Consider the following 14566-nt stretch of genomic DNA (forward strand, 5'->3'; position numbering starts at 1 on the left):
GCTCACCCGAAGTCGCACAAAGGAGTCCCACGTCGCCGGAGACCAACTTAGAAAGTCGTGCAATGCAGGTTAGAGTGCCGTCGACCCAGGCTTGGCTGTGCACAAAGGATTTCCACCGGAAGTGCACAGGGGCCGGAGTAGCTGCAAAAGTCGCGGTTCCCAGCAATGCAGCCCAGCGAGATGAGGCAAGGACTTACCTCCACCAAACTTGGACTGAAGAGTCACTGGACTGTGGGGGTCACTTGGACAGAGTCACTGGATTCGAGGGACCTCGCTCGTCGTGCTGAGAGGAGACCCAAGGGACCGGTAATGCAGCTTTTTGGTGCCTGCGGTTACAGGGGGAAGATTCCGTCGACCCACGGGAGATTTCTTCGGAGCTTCTGGTGCAGAGAGGAGGCAGACTACCCCCACAGCATGCACAAGCAGGAAAACAGTCGAGAAGGCGGCAGGATCAGCGTTACAGAGTTGCAGTAGTCGTCTTTGCTACTATGTTGCAGGTTTGCAGGCTTCCAGCGCGGTCAGCAGTCGATTCCTTGGCAGAAGGTGAAGAGAGAGATGCAGAGGAACTCTGATGAGCTCTTGCATTCGTTATCTAAAGTTTCCCCAGAGACAGAGACCCTAAATAGCCAGAAAAGAGGGTTTGGCTACTTAGGAGAGAGGATAGGCTACTAACACCTGTAGGAGCCTATCAGAAGGAGTCTCTGACGTCACCTGGTGGCACTGGCCACTCAGTGCAGTCCAGTGTGCCAGCAGCACCTCTGTTTCCAAGATGGCAGAGGTCTGGAGCACACTGGAGGAGCTCTGGACACCTCCCAGTGGAGGTGCAGGTCAGGGGAGTAGTCACTCCCCTTTCCTTTGTCCAGTTTCGCGCCAGAGCAGGGCTAAGGGGTCCCCTGAACCGGTGTAGACTGGCTTATGCGGAATTGGGCACATCTGTGCCCAACAAAGCATTTCCAGAGGCTGGGGGAGGCTACTCCTCCCCTGCCTTCACACCATTTTCCAAAGGGAGAGGGTGTAACACCCTCTCTCAGAGGAAGTCCTTTGTTCTGCCATCCTGGGCCAGGCCTGGCTGGACCCCAGGAGGGCAGATGCCTGTCTGAGGGGTTGGCAGCAGCAGCAGCTGCAGTAAAACCCCAGGAAGGGCAGTTTGGCAGTACCAGGGTCTGTGCTACAGACCACTGGGATCATGGGATTGTGCCAACTATGCCAGGATGGCATAGAGGGGGCAATTCCATGATCATAGACATGTTACATGGCCATATTCGGAGTTACCATTGTGAAGCTACATATAGGTAGTGACCTATATGTAGTGCTCGCGTGTAATGGTGTCCCCGCACTCACAAAGTTCAGGGAATTGGCTCTGAACAATGTGGGGGCACCTTGGCTAGTGCCAGGGTGCCCTCACATTAAGTAACTTTGCACCTAACCTTTACCAGGTAAAGGTTAGACATATAGGTGACTTATAAGTTACTTAAGTGCAGTGTAAAATGGCTGTGAAATAACGTGGACGTTATTTCACTCAGGCTGCAGTGGCAGGCCTGTGTAAGAATTGTAAGAGCTCCCTATGGGTGGCAAAAGAAATGCTGCAGCCCATAGGGATCTCCTGGAACCCCAATACCCTGGGTACCTCAGTACCATATACTAGAGAATTATAAGGGTGTTCCAGTAAGCCAATATAAATTGGTAAAAATGGTCACTAGCCTGTTAGTGACAATTTGGAAAGAAATGAGAGAGCATAACCACTGAGGTTCTGATTAGCAGAGCCTCAGTGAGACAGTTAGTCACTACACAGGTAACACATTCAGGCACACTTATGAGCACTGGGGCCCTGGGTTACCAGGGTCCCAGTGACACATACAACTAAAACAACATATATACAGTGAAAAATGGGGGTAACATGCCAGGCAAGATGGTACTTTCCTACACAACCCCCCCCCCCAAACGAAGGACAATAAGACTAGCCATGACCTGATGAGTCTACATTGTCTAAGTGGAAATATCTGGAGAGTCCATCTGCATTGGAGTGGGTACTCCCAGGTCTATGTTCCACTGTATAGTCCATTCCCTGTAGGGATATGGACCACCTCAACAATTTAGGATTTTCACCTTTCATTTGTTTTAGCCAAAGTAGAGGTTTGTGGTCTGTCTGAATAATGAAGTGAGTGCCAAACAGGTATGGTCTCAACTTCTTCAGTGCCCAGACCATAGCAAAGGCCTCCCTCTCTATGGCAGACCAATGCTTTTCTCTAGGGGTCAACCTCCTGCTGATAAAAGCAACAGGTTGATCCTGGCCCTCAGAATTAAGTTGTGATAAGACTGCCCCTACCCCTAATTCAGATGCATCAGTTTGGACAATGAATTTTTTGGAGTAACAGGGGCTTTTCAGGACAGGTGCAGAGCACATGGCCTGCTTCAGCTCCTCAAAAGCTTTCTGACAGTTTGCTGTCCACAATACCTTTTTAGGCATTTTCTTAGATGTGAGGTCATTAAGAGGGGCTGCAATGGGGCCATAGTTCTTTATTAACCTACTGTAGTACCCAGTGAGCCATAAAAAGGCTCTCACCTGAGTCTGAACCCAATCTATAATAGTTTGGATTTTCCCCTGAAGTGGTGCAAGCTGTTCTCCACCTACCAGGTGTCCCAGATAAACCACCTTCCCCTGCCCTATCTCGCACTTTGAAGCCTTGATAGTGAGGCCTGCCTTTTGCAGGGCCTCCAAAACATTCCATAGGTGGACCAGGTGATCATCCCAGCTGGAGCTAAAGACAGCTATATCATCTAGATATGCTGCACTAAAAGCTTACAGCCCTTGCAGGACTGTATTCACCAACCTTTGAAAAGTGGCAGGTGCATTCTTCAATCCAAAAGGCATTACTGTGAATTGATAATGGCCTCAAATGGTTGAAAATGCAGTTTTTGCTTTTGCATCTTCTGATAATTTGATCTGCCAATACCCTGAAGTCAAATCAAAAGTGCTTAGATACTTGGCAGATGCCAGTGTATCTATTAGCTCATCTGCCATGGGTATAGGGTGAGCATCAGTTTTTGTTACCTGGTTGAGACCTCTGTAGTCAACACAAAATCTCATTTCCCTTTTACCATCTTTGGAATGAGGTTTTGGTACAAGTACCACAGGAGAGTCCCATGGACTTTCAGAGTGCACAACCACTCCCAGTTCAAGCATTTTCTGCACCTCTTGCTTAATGCAGTCTGTGACATGGTCAGGCTGCCTATAGATCATACTTTTGACAGGCAAGCTGTCTCCAGTATCTATAGTGTGCTCACACCAAGAAGTGGTGCCTGGCACAGTAGAGAAGAGTTCAGAAAACTGACCCAGGAGATTTATGCAGCAGTCTTTCTGCTCAGCAGTAAGACAATCTGCCTGTACTACACCTTCCACTAGAGCATCTTGTTCTGTGGAAGAAAAGAGATCAGGGAGAGGGTCACTCTCTTCTTCCTGTCCGTCATCTGTTGCCATGAGCAGGGTGAGATCAGCCCTGTCATAGTAGGGTTTCAGGCGATTGACATGGAGCACCCTAAGGGGACTCCTGGCAGTGCCTAAGTCAACTAAGTAGGTGACTTCACCCTTCTTTTCAACAATTATGTGGGGTCCACTCCATTTGTCTTGGAGTGCTCTTGGGGCCACAGGCTCCAAGACCCACACTTTCTGCCCTGGTTGGTACTGAACCAAAAAAGCCTTCTGGTCATGCCATTGCTTTTGGAGCTCTTGGCTGGCCTGAATGTTTTTACTGGCCTTTTTCATGTACTCAGCCATCCTAGATCTTAGGCCAAGTACATAGTCCACTATGTCTTGCTTTGGAGCTTTTAAAGGTTGTTCCCAACTCTCCTTAACAAGTGTTATGGGACCTCTTACAGGGTGTCGAAATAGAAGTTCAAAGGGGCTGAAGCCCACTCCTTTTTGGGGTACCTCCCTGTAAGCAAAAAGGAGGCAAGGTAACAGGATATCCTATCTCCTGCAGGGTTTTTCAGGGAGTCCCATTATCATACCTTTGAGAGTTTTGTTAAATCTCTCCACCAGTCCATTTGTTTGTGGATGATAGGGTGTGGTGAAATTGTATGTCACACCACATTCCTTCCACATGGCCTTTAAGTAAGCAGACATGAAATTGCTTCCCCTCTCTGATACCACCTCTATTGGGAAGCCCACCCTGGAAAAGATTCCCAGGAGGGCCTTTGCCACTGCAGGAGCTGTAGTGGTCCTTAGAGGAATTGCTTCAGGATATCTGGTGGCATGGTCCACTACCACCAAGATAAACCTATTGCCTGAAGCAGTAGGAGGGTCAAGGGGGCCAACTATGTCAACCCCTACCCTTTTAAAGGGAACCCCAACCACAGGCAGTGGAATAATGGGTGCCTTTGGAGTGCCACCTGTCTTGTCACTGGCTTGACAGGTTTCACAGGACTTACAAAATTCCTTTGTGTCCTCTGACATTCTAGGCCAATGAAACAAGGGAACAAACCTCTCCCAAGTTTCCATTTGCCCCAAATGTCCAGCTAAGGGAATGTCGTGGGCTAGAGTTAGGAGGAACTTTCTGTACTCCTGAGTAATCACTAATCTCCTGGCAGCTCCAGGTTTTGGATCCCTTGCTTCAGTGTACAAAAGGTTGTCCTCCTAGTAAACTCTGTGAGAGTCACTGACATCCCCATTTGCTTGTTTGACAGCTTGCTGCCTTAGACCCTCTAATGTGGGACAGGTATGCTGTGCCACACTCAGCTCCTCCCTGGCAGGCCCCCCTTCACCCAAAAGCTCAGCAGTGTCTGCTTCCAGCTCCTCTGGTCTAGGTTCTGCAGAGGGTGGAAATTCTTCCTCAGAAGTAGAATCCACTGTAGAGGGAGGGATAGTAGGTAATATTTTAACTTTACTAACCCTAGCTTTAGGGAGCACTTGGTCCATTCTTCCAGGATCCAAGTCACCCTGTCCTTTTTGCTTTTTGGCCTGAGCCCTTGTCAAAGCAAAAATATGCCCTGGAATGCCCAGCATTGCTGCATGAGCCTCCAACTCCACTTCTGCCCAAGCTGATGTCTCTAAATCATTCCCTACTAGACAGTCTACAGGTAAATCTGAGGCAACCACAACTTTCTTTGGACCAGTAACCCCACCACCCCCAGTTGAGATTCACAACAGCCATGGGGTGGCTAATTGTGTTGTTGTGAGCATCGGTTACTTGGTACTGGTGTTGTTCAGGGTGGACCATTTTCTCTATGACCATAGTCACACTGGCACCAGTGTCCCTGTAGGCCTGAACCTCAACACCATTTATTAGGGGTAGCTGCTTGTACTTATCCATATTAAGGGGACAAGCAACTAAGGTGGCTAAATCAATAGCCCCCTCAGAGACTAACACTGCCTCTGTGGCCTCCCTAACAAGGCCAACCCCAACTAAGTTGCCAATAGTGAGCCTAGCTACTCCCTTGGATTGGCTATTAGTAGGTTTGCTCCCACCACCACTGCTATTAGTAGGGACACTAGGGGTAGCAGTAGGGGGTGTAGTGGTAGGAGCATTGGTGCTTTTCTTTGGACAACTGGGATCTGTTGTCCAATGGCCTTTTATTTTACATAAATAGCACCATGGTTTCTTTTCCTTGTTCTGATTAAAAGAGGATTTGGGCCCACCACCCCCACCAGAGTGTTTTTGTGGGCCTGATGAAGACTCATTTTTAGATTTGTCCCCACCCTTGTCAGAAGACTTACCATCCTTCTTTTTGTTGCCATCTTTGTCACCCCCTGTATGAACTTTTCTGTTCACCCTTGTTCTGACCCATTTGTCTGCCTTCTTTCCCAATTCTTGGGGAGAGGTCAGATCAGAGTCTTCCAGGTACTGGTGTAACAAATCAGACACACAATTATTAAGAATATGCTCTCTCAGGATTAAGTTATACAGGCTTTCATAGTCAGAAACTTTACTGCCATGTAACCACCCCTCCAAGGCCTTCACTGAATGGTCAAAAAAGTCTACCCAGTCTTGTGAAGACTCCTTTTTGGTTTCTCTGAACTTCATCCTGTACTGTTCAGTGGTTAAGCCATAACCATCTAGGAGTGCATTCTTAAGAACTGCAAAATTATTGGCATCACTTTCCTTTACAGTAAGGAGCCTATCCCTACCCTTTCCACTGAAAGATAGCCATAGGATAGCAGCCCACTGCCGTTGAGGGACCTCCTGTACAACACAAGCCCTCTCAAGTGCAGCAAACCACTTGTTAATGTCATCCCCCTCCTTGTAAGGGGGAACTATCTTGTGCAGATTCCTAGAATCATGCTCTTTTACAGGATGACTATTTGGAATACTGCTGCTGCCACCATGGGGTCCAAACCCCAACCTCTGCATTTCTTTTTCTAAGTCAAATGCTTCCCTGTCTAGATCCAGCTGTTGCTTTTTAAACTTCAGCCTGGACTCTTCCACTCTCAATCTATTGAGTTCCCTTTCTAACATTCTGTCTTCAGGGAGGGTGGGTTGGGCATGCCTTGACACAGAAGAATGGTGTGAATGAACAGAGGGAGACCTGTCCCTAACAGATGGCACTCTAACATTCTGGCCTACAGAAGTCACACTCCTACTGTGATGAGAAGCAACAGTATTACTGTGATGTGAATTCACATTCGTACCAGCTCTGCTAGGTTGCCTGCTAAGGGGCAGGTTGGAAAGATTCCCTCCCAAATCTTTTGCTAGGGGTGCCCAAGAATCAGAGTGGGAACCATCAGCTAATTTCTCACCAGAAGTGCCACCTAAGGTCTTATCTTGTTCAATGAGCATATTAACCAACAGTTGTCTTGAGGGATTCTTCCCTACCCCTAAACCTCTATCAACACAGAGACTCCTTGCTTCCTTCCAGCTAAGGTTGTCATAAGTTACTGGCCAGATCAAGAGTTTGGCCTGTACAAGACATGATAGAAAAGGTTTAAGGGACAGAAAAATAAAGAAAAAGTTTCAGAACTTTTTAAAGAACAGAAAAAATCTTTTAACACTTTTTAAGAACTTTTTGAAAGTTTAGAGGTACTTTTCAGCACTTAGCAAAGAAGTGAGAGAAGAAAAGCAAAACTTTTTGGTTAGGTGTACATACACTGAACTTGTTTTGTATATTTTTCTCTTATGAAAAGTACAATATGACAAAGTGGTAAGTAGTTGCAAAGTACTTATCCCACCGCTGCACAACCAATGTAGGAGGCTGGACTGGCTTGTAGTGAGTACCAAGGGGGTACTTATACCTTGCCCCAGGCCCAGGTATCCCTTATTAGTGTAGAGGGGTGTCTAGCAGCTTAGGCTGATAGAAAAGGTAGCTTAGCAGAGCAGCTTAGGCTGAGCTAGGAGACGAGTGAAGCTCCTACAGTACCACTAATGTCATATGCACAATATCATAAGAAAACATAATACACAGATATACTAAAAATAAAGGTACTTTATTTTTATGACAATATGCCAAAAGTATCTGCGGTTGCAGGGGGAAGATTCCGTCGACCCATGGGAGATTTCTTCAGAGCTCCTGGTGCAGAGAGGAGGCAGGCTACCCCCAGAGAATGCACCACCAGAAAACAGGCTAGAAAGCCGGAAGGATGAAGCGATACAAGGTTGCAGTAGTCGTCTTTGCTAATTTGTTGTGGTTTTGCAAGCGTCCTGAGCAGTCAGCGGTCGATCCTTTGGCAGAAGGTGAAGAGGGAGATGCAGAGGAACTCTGGTGAGCTCTTGCATTCTGTCTCTAGCACAGAACCCGGGTACTGCCAAACTGCCTTTCCGGGGTCTCCACTGCAGGTGCTGCTGCTGCCAACCCCTCAGACAGGATTCTGCCCTCCTGGGGTCTAGGCAGCCCTGGCCCACGAAGGCAGAAAAAAGAATTTCCTCTGAGAGATGGTGTTACACCCTCTCCCTTTAGAAATAGGTGTGAAGGGCTGGGGAGGAGTAGCCTCCACCAGCCTCTGGAAATGCTTTGATGGCCACAGATGGTGCCCATCTCTGCATAAGCCAGTCTGCACTGGTTCAGGGTTCCCCCAGCCCTGCTCTGGCGCGAGACTGGACAAAGGAAAGGGGAGTGACCACTCCCCTGACCTGCACCTCCGAGGGGAGGTGCCCAGAGCTCCTCCAGTGTGTCCCAGACCTCTGCCATCTTGGAAACAGAGATGTTGGGGGCACACTGGACTGCTCTGAGTGGCCAGTGCCAGCAGGTGACGTTAGAGACCCCCTCTGATAGGCTCTTACCTCTCTTGGTAGCCAATCCTCCTTTCTTGGTAGCCAAACCTCCTTTTCTAGCTATTTAGGGTCTCTCCTCTGGGGTATTCTTCAGATAACGAATGTAAGAGTTTACCAGAGTTCCTCTGCACTTCCCTCTTCGACTTCTGCCAACGATCGACCGCTGACTGCTCCAGGACACCTGCAAAACCGCAACAAAGTAGCAAGATGACTACCAGCAACATTGTAGAGCCTAATCCTGCTGGCTTTCCTGACTGTTTCCTGGGGGAGCATGTTCTGGGGGTCACCTGCATTCACCCTGCACTGGAAGCCAAGAAGAAATCTCCCGAGGGGCCAACGGAATCTTCCCCCTGCTAACGCAGGCATCAAAAGACTGCATCACCGGTCCTCTGGGTCCCCTCTCATACTGACGAGCGTGATCCCTGGAACACAGGAACTCTATCCAAGTGACTCCCACAGTCCAGTGATCCTTCAGTCCAAGTTTGGTGGAGGTAAGTCCTTGCCTCCCCACGCTAGACTGCAAACCGGTGTACTGCGTGATTTGCAGCTGCTCCAGCTTCTGTGCACTCCTCCAGGGATTCCTTTGTGCACTACCTATCCTGTGTCCCCAGCACTACATCCTGCAGTGCTCAACCCTCTGAGTTGGACCCTGACGTCGTAGGACCCTCCTTTGTGACTCTGAGCCAGCTCCAGTTCACAAATCTTTTAAGTGCCTGCTACGGTACTTCTGCGGGTGCTGCCTGCTTCTGTGGGGGCTTTCTGAGTTGCTGAGCGCCCCCTCTGTCTCCTCCTCCAAGGGGCGACATCCTGGTCCTTCCTGGTCCCCAGCAGCACCCAAAAACCTCTACCACAAACCTTGCAACTAGCAAAGCTTTTTTGTTGTATTTCTGCGTGCAACCTTCAGCACGCCGTGGGACATCTTCCACCCAAAGGAGAAGTTCCTAGCTCTCTTCGTTGTTGCAGAATCCTAAGCTTCTTCCATCCGAAGGCAGCTTCCTTGCATCTTCATCTGGATTTTCCTGGGCTCCTGCCACCCCTGGGCAATATCGCAACTCTTGGACTTGGTCCCCTTGCCTTGCAAGTCCTCAGGTCCAGGAATCCGTCTTCAGTGCTTTGCTGGTGTTTGTGGTTCTTGCAGAATCCCCCTAACGCGAGTAGTGTGTCCTTTTGTGGTAGTAGGTTTACTTTACTCCTACTTTTCAGGGTCTTGGGGTGGGGTATTTTGGACACCCTGACTGTTTTCTTACAGTCCCAGCGACCCTCTACAAGCCCCCATAGGTCTGGAGTCCATTCGTGATTTGCATTCTACTTTTGGAGTATATGGTTTGTGTCGCCCCTAGACCTATGTTCACCTATTGCATCCTATTGTAATTCTTCACTGTTTGCATTGCTTTTCTTATTATTACTTACCTGTTTTGGGTTTGAGTATATATGAATTGTGTATATTACTTACCTTCTAACTGAGGGTAGTCACTGAGATACTTTTGGCATATTGTCATAAAAATAAAGTACCTTTATTTTTTAGTAACTATGTATTGTGTTTTCTTATGATATTGTGCTATATGATATAAGTGGTATAGTAGGAGCTTTGCATGTCTCCTAGTTCAGCCTAAGCTGCTTTGCCATAGCTACATTCTATCAGCCTAAGCTGCTAGAAACACCTCTATTCTACTAATAAGGGATAACTGGACCTGGCACAGGGTGTAAGTATCACAAGGTACCCACTATAAGCCAGGCCTGCCTCCTACATACATGACCCTCTGCTCACCGTTTTCCTCCATAGGCTTCAACCGCTGAGGATGAATATGAGATGGCGACATCCTCTGGTGTACAGACCCCTGGTGGACCTTGTGACAATGGAGAACAGACACATTATCGTTACATACAGACTTGATCGGGCCACAATCCAAGAACTGTGTGCTCAATTAGAGCCAGACCTGATGTCAGCTATCCGCCAGCCCACAGGTATCCCCACCTCTAGTGCAGGTCCTGTCAGTGCTCCATTTCCTGGCAAGTGGTTTCTTCCAAACAACAGTGGCCATGGCATCAGGGATGTCTCTGCCAATGTTCTCCAACATGTTGACCAGAGTGTTGTCTGCCCTGCTGAAACACATGCACAGTTACATCGTATTCCCCCAGGTGGAGGAGGATTGGACCACAGTGAAAGCTGACTTCTATGCCCTGGGACATATCCCCAACATCATTGGTGCAATTGATGGTGCACATGTTGCATTTGTCCCCGCCCCCCCCCCCCAGAGAAATGAACAAGTGTTCAGGAATAGAAAAAGCTATCACTCTATGAATGTGCAGATAGTGTGTTTGGCTGACCAGTACATCTCCCATGTGAATGTCAAGTATCCTGGCTCTGTGCATGATGCCTTTATCTTGAGGAATAGCAGCATCCCATATGTGATGGCTCAACTCCAGAGGCACTGCGTGTGGCTAATAAGTAAGCCCAAGGTCCCCACCCAGTATATATTTGTGCATGGTGTAGGAAAGTACCATCTTGCCTGGCATGTTACCCCCATTTTTCACTGTATATATGTTGTTTTAGTTGTATGTGTCACTGGGACCCTGGTAACCCAGGGCCCCAGTGCTCATAAGTGTGCCTGAATGTGTTACCTGTGTAGTGACTAACTGTCTCACTGAGGCTCTGCTAATCAGAACCTCAGTGGTTATGCTCTCTCATTTCTTTCCAAATTGTCACTGACAGGCTAGTGACCATTTTTACCAATTTACATTGGCTTACTGGAACACCCTTATAATTCCCTAGTATATGGTACTGAGGTACCCAGGGTATTGGGGTTCCAGGAGATCCCTATGGGCTGCAGCATTTCTTTTGCCACCCATAGGGAGCTCTGACAATTCTTACACAGGCCTGCCACTGCAGCCTGAGTGAAATAACGTCCACGTTATTTCACAGCCATTTTACACTGCACTTAAGTAACTTATAAGTCACCTATATGTCTAACCTTTACCTGGTAAAGGTTAGGTGCAAAGTTACTTAGTGTGAGGGCACCCTGGCACTAGCCAAGGTGCCCCCACATTGTTCAGAGCCAATTCCCTGAACTTTGTGAGTGCGGGGACACCATTACACGCGTGCACTACATATAGGTCACTACCTATATGTAGCTTCACAATGGTAACTCCGAATATGGCCATGTAACATGTCTATGATCATGGAATTGCCCCCTCTATGCCATCCTGGCATAGTTGGCACAATCCCATGATCCCAGTGGTCTGTAGCACAGACCCTGGTACTGCCAAACTGCCCTTCCTGGGGTTTCACTGCAGCTGCTGCTGCTGCCAACCCCTCAGACAGGCATCTGCCCTCCTGGGGTCCAGCCATGCCTGGCCCAGGATGGCAGAACAAAGAACTTCCTCTGAGAGAGGGTGTGACACCCTCTCCCTTTGGAAAATGGTGTGAAGGCAGGGGAGGAGTAGCCTCCCCCAGCCTCTGGAAATGCTTTGTTGGGCACAGATGTGCCTAATTCTGCATAAGCCAGTCTACACCGGTTCAGGGGACCCCATAGCCCTGCTCTGGCGCTAAACTGGACAAAGGAAAGGGGAGTGACCACTCCCCTGACCTGCACCTCCCCTGGGAGGTGTCCAGAGCTCCTCCAGTGTGCTCCAGACCTCTGCCATCTTGGAAACAGAGGTGCTGCTGGCACACTTGACTGCTCTGAGTGGCCAGTGCTACCAGGTGACGTCAGAGACTCCTTCTGATAGGCTCCTTCAGGTGTTAGTAGCCTATCCTCTCTCCTAGGTAGCCAAACCCTCTTTTCTGGCTATTTAGGGTCTCTGTCTCTGGGGAAACTTTAGATAACGAATGCAAGAGCTCATCCGAGTTCCTCTGCATCTCTCTCTTCACCTTCTGCCAAGGAGTCGACTGCTGACCGCGCTGGAAGCCTGCAAACCTGCAACATAGTAGCAAAGACGACTACTGCAACTCTGTAACGCTGATCCTGCCGCCTTCTCGACTGTTTTCCTGCTTGTGCATGCTGTGGGGGTAGTCTGCCTCCTCTCTGCACCAGAAGCTCCGAAGAAATCTCCCGTGGGTCGACGGAATCTTCCCCCTGCAACCGCAGGCACCAAAAAGCTGCATTACCGGTCCCTTGGGTCTCCTCTCAGCACAACGAGCGAGGTCCCTCGAATCCAGCGACTCTGTCCAAGTGACCCTCACAGTCCAGTGACTCTTCAGTCCAAGTTTGGTGGAGGTAAGTCCTTGCCTCACCTCGCTGGGCTGCATTGCTGGGAACCGTGACTTTGCAGCTACTCCGGCCCCTGTGCACTTCCGGCGGAAATCCTTTGTACACAGCCAAGCCTGGGTCTACGGCACTCTAACCTGCATTGCACGACTTTCTAAGTTGGTCTCCGGCGACGTGGGACTCCTTTGTGCAACTTCGGCGAGCACCGTTTCACGCATCCTTGTAGTGCCTGTTTCTGGCACTTCTCTGGGAGCTACCGACTTTAGAGAGGGCTCCTTGTCTTGCTCGACGTCCCCTCTCTCTTCTGGTCTAATTTGCGACCTCCTGGTCCCTCCTGGGCCCCAGCAGCGTCCAAAAAACGCCAAACGCACGATTTGCGTGTAGCAAGGCTTGTTGGCGTCCTTCCGGCGGGAACCAACTTCTGCACGACTCTCCAAGGCAAGAGGGATCCGTCCACCAAAGGGGAAGTCTCTAGCCCTTTTCGTTCCTGCAGAAACCTCAGCTTCTTCTGTCTAGTAGAAGCTTCTTTGCACCCGCAGCTGGCATTTCCTGGGCATTTGCCCATCTCCGACTTGCTTGTGACTTTTGGACTTAGTCCCCTTGTTCCACAGGTACCCTAGATTGGAAATCCACAGTTGTTGCATTGTTGGTTTGTGTCTTTCCTGCATTATTCCTCTAACACGACTTCTTTGTCCTTAGGGGAACTTTAGTGCACTTTGCACTCACTTTTCAGGGTCTTGGGGAGGGTTATTTTTCTAACTCTCACTATTTTCTAATAGTCCCAGCGACCCTCTACAAGGTCACATAGGTTTGGGGTCCATTCGTGGTTCGCATTCCACTTTTGGAGTATATGGTTTGTGTTGCCCCTATCCCTATGTTTCCCCATTGCATCCTATTGTAACTATACATTGTTTGCACTGTTTTCTAAGACTATACTGCATATTTTTGCTATTGTGTATATATATCTTGTGTATATTTCCTATCCTCTCACTGAGGGTACACTCTAAGATACTTTGGCATATTGTCATAAAAATAAAGTACCTTTATTTTTAGTATAACTGTGTATTGTGTTTTCTTATGATATTGTGCATATGACACTAAGTGGTACTGTAGTAGCTTCACACGTCTCCTAGTTCAGGCTAAGCTGCTCTGCTAAGCTACCATTATCTATCAGCCTAAGCTGCTAGACACCCTATACACTAATAAGGGATAACTGGGCCTGGTGCAAGGTGCAAGTACCCCTTGGTACTCACTACAAGCCAGTCCAGCCTCCTACACATGGGTATGGGGTTGTCCCTAAGGGTGAGTGTGTGGCTAACTGGTATCCCTCGATATTTGCAGGTGACTCTGGTTTCCCCAACTTCTCATGGCTACTGACCCCAGTGAGGAATGCCAGGACAAGGGCAGAGGAACGTTACAATGAGGCACATGGAAGGACAAGGCAGATCATTGAAAGAACCTTCAGCCTCCTGAAGGCCAGGTTCAGGTGCCTCCATCTGACTGGTTGATCCCTGCACTACTCACCCAAGAAGGTGTGCCTGATCATCATTGCATGTTGCATGTTGCATGTTGCACAACCTGGTCTTGAGACACCAGGTGCCTTTTCTGCAGGGGGATGAGCCTGGAGATGGATGTGTGGCAGTGGTGAAGCCTGTGGACAGTGAGGAAGAGGAGACAGAGGAAGAAAATGTGGACAACTGAAGGAATATAATACAGCAGTACTTCCAGTGACACACAGGTAAGACACTATAACTTCACTGTACTTTTCATTTTTCTGTTGAACATTATACATGGCAGTCTGATTTCCCTATGTCTATGGCCACTTACTGTACCCTTTGGCATCTCTATTTTCAGATCTCTGTGACCTAATCTGGCTCCTGATGTATCATTCCAATGTAAATTTAACTGTACATATGACTTGCAATGCTGTGATAATGTTGTACTAATGCATATTTGAATCATTTGACAGACTCCATATTTGTATTTGTTCCAAGGGTGTTTATTTAAGTGCTCATAAGTAGAGGGAGATGTGCGATGGGCTGGTGTGATGGTGGAGGAAAGTCCAGGGTAGAGTCCAGTCTCTTTGTATCACAGGTGCATTGTCCAAGGGGGCATAGGAAGGGGAGCAATGGCAGTTCAAGGTGGACAGGATGATAC

Source organism: Pleurodeles waltl, chromosome 3_1 (genome assembly GCF_031143425.1).
Source record: "Pleurodeles waltl isolate 20211129_DDA chromosome 3_1, aPleWal1.hap1.20221129, whole genome shotgun sequence".
NCBI lineage: Eukaryota > Metazoa > Chordata > Amphibia > Caudata > Salamandridae > Pleurodeles > Pleurodeles waltl.